This window comes from Pinus tabuliformis, chromosome 4_2, assembly GCF_031772625.1.
Source record: "Pinus tabuliformis cultivar Carrire ecotype Pingquan chromosome 4_2, CPIR1, whole genome shotgun sequence".
In the NCBI taxonomy this organism is placed as follows: Eukaryota; Viridiplantae; Streptophyta; class Pinopsida; order Pinales; family Pinaceae; genus Pinus; species Pinus tabuliformis.
Window position 1 is genome coordinate 1,108,203,853 of NC_142304.1, and position 5,682 is coordinate 1,108,209,534.

At 40.9% G+C, this 5,682-nt stretch overlaps 1 pseudogene; it reads right to left on the reverse strand.

Annotated features, from left to right (window-relative positions):
• Positions 1 to 584: 584 nt before the first annotated feature.
• On the reverse strand, positions 585 to 4,880 carry LOC149173547 (uncharacterized; annotated as a pseudogene).
• Between the last annotated feature and the right edge of the window lie 802 nt (positions 4,881 to 5,682).

The window sequence follows — 5,682 nt, forward strand, 5'->3', positions numbered from 1 at the left end:
TTTATTCAAAGAGATGTCTGCAAGCAAATCAATAACACCTAAGATTTGTCTTTCCAAGATATCAGTCAAACAAGAAGCTTCAATTCTTTTGGGCTGTGAGTAAATCTAGCGAGTTGCAAACTTTATTTCATAGAAAAACACAACTTTCCATAGAAGAAGTTTTTTCTCCACAGCCACAGCACCGAAACCAGCCCCAAAAACTCGAAAATCAACCCTAAAAGCCTGAAACAATTGACAACAGAAATGGAAAATTTGACAAGACCTGAATTAAATCTAATAACAGTGAAGTCCACCGTACCTTCCAAGCGACAATGACGTGATCTGGCCTTTCTCAAGCACTAGAGGCAACCCCAGGGTATCAGAAAAGGGATATCATACATATCTCATAACCTAAACCAACATAGCATTTAATACAAAAATCGTATATCATAATCATCTTCTACAACACCATGAACATGAACAAGCGAAATCTCATATTCTTCTTAGGTGTTTCTTTGGTTGCTCTATCTCATCACCAACTTAGCGTCCATTCTCTAAAGGACCTGACAGACACATTCATGTAACCTCTTAAACAACGAAAGATCTTAATATCGCCTAACTCTAGGTTGTGCATATGAATGACCTTCAGTAGAGGGCAAGCGAAATTGAGGTCTACTAGATGATCCACTACCATTCCTTCCAGCATCCTTGATCTACTTCTTGATCCAGGGAGAGAACTTGCTACATGCGTTTCCCAAGTTTCATTGAATTTGACAGCTTCCTCTTTAGTCAAGTTGTGAAGAGTCTCTACAGTATTCTCCCTGCCATCTGCATTTTGTTTCTTACAGACAACATGCATCTTCTCACCAATTTCCCAAGAAACTCCACTATTCTCTTGTTGTGAGTCATCCCCATGCTCTTGCTCAATGCGAGAAGACTTTAACCAAGTTGGGTTTTGCACTAGAAAATGTGGATGACACAACAAGTGCTACTAAGTTTATAGCCACCTTACTCACTCTAGCCCTTACCCCTTCAAAGTTTCACGTGGGGTATTGTTGACGAGACATCCTCCTATCACCTAGATTACTTACCCAATGTACAACAATATACCCATTTACATGCAAAATTTAAACTCCATTATAATTTTTTTTTTTTTTTTTTTTAATATAAATCCCTTGTTTCTACCAATTTTCCATCCTCTCGAGTAGTGCTCTCCTCTACACTTGAATCCCTCTGCAACCAATTCTACCTTGGTAATCTCTTAGATGAATTTTGTCAAACACTTTGTGAACGTCTTTGACACTCATTCTTGGGCATCACCGTGGCTCTCCACAACTGATGTAATAATGAAACTTCCTCACAAGCCTCCCGTGGGCTTCAAAGTCCATCAAAAACTCTTCATCGTCATCATTGCACTGCCTCAGGGTTCCATCGCAGATCTGGCCCGTAAGGGAATCGAACCCACGCTGCTCATGAGATGCAACGCCACCCAACCAGTTAGAGCTAACTGAAAGTTCCTAGGCATTGACGGATGTTTGCAGGGAATCCCCGATGCAGAGGCAGCCAGACCAGCAGCAATAGCAGGGATCCATTTCGCAACCAGGGACAAATTACATATTGAATTTTATCTGAAGAGTTTACGAGAGCACAAACTTGGTCTTGGCGGCCAACTGCTGGAGCCTGTGGGGGACCTCCATGGCCAAAACCTCGAAGGAGTCCGTATATTCAAACCTGTGACATTTTCTACGCAGGGCGCTGGCCGCCAGGTCTGAGCAGAAAACAGGGAACGAGGCGACACAGTCGCGAATGAAGAACTCAGGGATCCCATAAAACTTGGCACCCATTATCCACACCATCTTTATTCTCTCGACCGTTCCCTTGAACCCCACATGTTTCAGATCTGCGTCGCTGTGGTAACCCATTATAAGTTCTTGCCACTGGTTAATGTGGGAGACGTATTGGCGGGAGTTGTTCTTCAAGAAGAGTAACTTGTTTCCTCGGTCATCAATGTGGTCGTTGAGCTTGTCCTGGATGCGCTTCCACCCGGTATGGTTAGCAGTGTCCTCACTCCGATCCTTCCACACCCTACGCCATGGGGCCAACACCGCCTGCGAGGTCGTGCCCCTGATCTCCTCCGGCGTAGAAAATCAGCGCACCATCAGGTGGTGGGATTCCTTATTGAAGGTGTAGAATTTGGCATAGATGTGGGGCTATAGATCAAAAAATGTGGTTGTCGTTGCGGTGGCTGATTGCAGGGTGGAAGAAGGGGAAAACAATGTCGTGCCCATTTCACCGTTGGCCCCCTCACCCTCTGCGTATGCATCTGAGTCGAGGCCGTCGTTTCTGAAAACCACCATTTGCATCTGTTGTTGTTCATCACCCATCAACATCCTTGAGGGGAGTCTGAAACTCTCTTCCTCCATAGCGTACACCTGCAAATATATCTACCCGCTATGAACCCCGAATTTTATTCTACAATCCCATCCTTACCTTGGATTTTCTACAACGCTTACATTCAGCGCTCAGTAGATCTCTGTTTTTCTCGCATCCAGTTCTTGGACTACCGCCGATTTGAGCTTTGTGGCATCTCCACACATGCGTCACTTCTTTTCCAGCGATGCCATGCTCCTTGCACCCAAATCTGTGAATAGATTATGCGTCCTCTTCTTGTGGAGTCCACATACTCGGTTCTTCACCTAGCACGCACTCGTCTACCTCAACGATCTAGCTTCAAATCTAGAGCTTCAAAGCTTCAAATCTAGATCACCACACAGTACAAACACAACTTGCAAACTTAGTGCTTCCTTTGACGCTTTAGATCGAGCATGTCACTTTATTGATCTGCCCTCAGATCTCTGCATTCACCGAGCCATATAAACCCTTGGCAATAGAAACATCCCTTTAAAGCCTTTTGACGTTTTAGATCGAGCATGTCACTTTGTTCATCTGCGCTCAGATCTCTCCACTCACCGGGCCATATAAACCTTTCGCAATAGAAACATCCCTTTAAATCCAAAATGGCTTTGATACTAATGGTTAAGAAATTTATTGATACTAATTTTAACAATTATGAGAAATTTACGAGAGAACATAAATAATCAGAAATTTACGAGAGAACATAAATAATCACTGAGATTTATAGAGAGGAATAATAAAATAATCAGCTCAAGTATTCACATAAATAATATACACAAAGTTTAATTGGGAAAAACTCAATCCAATGAGATTTCATTATTTTTGGCCAAAAATATGGCCACAATGGTCAAGTGAGTCTTCACCATTCATCTCCAGGGCTCACTTACAATAATGTATTCCCATCGTTTTATAGGCACCATTACATGCAATACCACATGCAAAAAACCATGGGTGCACAATACCATGTGCCCAAAACCATCACTCTTTAACCTAGTCAATTTTGACTCTATTCCCAGTCAAGTCTACTTAACAGTTACGTTACGGATAGCCCTGGAGCAATTTTCAAGGCACTTGCTATATTTGCTTTTGGAAATATCATTTTAGCCAAGATTGAAAGTAGACCCCAAAGGAAAAAGCTATTGAGGGTGGTTGATGATAGGAACAATAGGACTTCCAAATACTTTGACTATATATTCTATGTTGACTTTGAAGCCTCTATGGTTGATTTATGAGTACAAAATGCATTAAGTCACCTATAGGAGTTTGCAACATTCCTCTGGGTAGCTATCCAATTGACACCACCTCATGGATCATCCTGGCTTATAGATCATTGGTTCAAACTTCAAAGGTTTCTACCCTTGTGAAGCGCATTGTTTTCCACTTCCCTACTTCATCGCTGAGATGAACATACATTTTGGCCTCTGCTTATATATCCTTGGCGTCCTATCAAGGAGATTGCATTCCAGAGGTTCCCGCAATGCTCATTTGGTATGCACAGGTTGAAAATTAGAAACTTATGCATATTAATACTACTTATAGCTTGCCAGGTTTTGATGTGGGCCTGAAGTGAGGATTGTCACCACCTGGTTTTGTAAAATATAAGATAGATGCATGTGCATCTTTTGTATATTTGATTTTCTGTAAATATGGTTGTAGGACATGGATAGAGACAAACCGAAGAAGGAATAAATTATGCTTTTCTAAACTTGAATATAATATTATTGTGCTATATTGAATCACTAACATTTTATTTAGATTAAAAAAATGCCATTATTCTCAATACCAGTAGAGCTATCTTTCTCATGATGTTCCGCTTCCATCACCCCATTTGGACCAACCCTCCTTTTAGATGAAGAAGTATAATAGACACCTCCGGGCCCAGAAATAGTAGATCTATGGTAGCTGAATGACTGCGAAGTAAAATTAGGGTGGGTATGAGATGGCTGCTACAGTTGTATGATATTTCTTAATTCATCCTCTACATCGCCTGAAACAGCCTCCTCATCTGGGTGTTCAACTATGGGATCTGTGCTAGCAGGTTTAGATTCAGATGTTGGAGCTTCGTTGTCATCAGGGAGCTCCTTAATTGCAAGTCCCTGTCGGTTTGATTGTCATTAGGCAGCTCCTCAATTGCAGGTCCTCATCAGCCTTGCGAGTATGCCGGAATGAATGGCCTTTGATTAATAAAATCCTCATTGGAAGGGCGACAGAATGGTTGATCATCTAGCATGCCCATGCCCATATTCCCCCTCATCAACCCAAAAAGGTTTTCAAAACCAAACAGACTGTTGCCCGGAGGACCGAACAAGCCCCCGAAAAGAAAGATTGTCAAATGGATAGTGGTTGAAGAGTTCCTCCACCAAGCTTTGTCCTCCTACCCCTCCGCCAAAAGGGTCTAGGAAACTTAGAAAATCCCCAAAATTTCTGCCAAAGCCACTACCACCAATACCGCCACGGTGACCCTCGCCTCTGTCACTGAGATGCATTCTGTTATAGCTAACTGGGGATCCTTTCTATATAACGTATAAATCCACCAAGGTTTCAGGGCTCATTGGATGATGACCTTGTTTAATTGACAACAATTGCAAGCAATACCTCTGCGAACGATTTCTGCTCTAGCCTGTCTTCCTCCACCATTGGATTGTCGATTTTTTCTCACTCCTCATCCTGCCTAAAATCCCCTCATCCTCAGACCAAGTCATCTTTGGCAAAGTGAATGGAAGATTCGACATTCAATGATCTATATTGGTGAGATCGACAACACTGATTCGATAGAGGTGACTGAATTAGCTGATCGATTGACCACATGCAGGCAAGCGCCAACGAAATGCATGCAATACGTCTGATATGAGTTCCCGCCCAATATTTGAATTAATCCCCTGGCAGCGGTTTGAAACCTTTCCCTTATGTTGGAAAGGAATTGTTATTCTAATCTTTTTATTCTTCCATCACTAATAATTTTTTTACTAAAAATAACCCTAACAATATTATTGATTATAATAATATCTCCTCACTTTCTAATCCTAATCTTGTTTTCCTAAGTCCCCAATTATTTTCCTCCCCTTCATTTATTCGACTTTAATAATATCCTCTGCAATTATAACTCTCTTACTAATTATAATTTAATTAATAATAAACCCCTCATTAATAATAATTTCTCAAATAATACCTCTAAGAATAATAATAATAATAATAAAACTAATAATTCTTTTAATATATGTAATAATTTGAATAATATGACTCCTAACAATAACAATAAATGTATTTTTAATAATAATAATACTACTA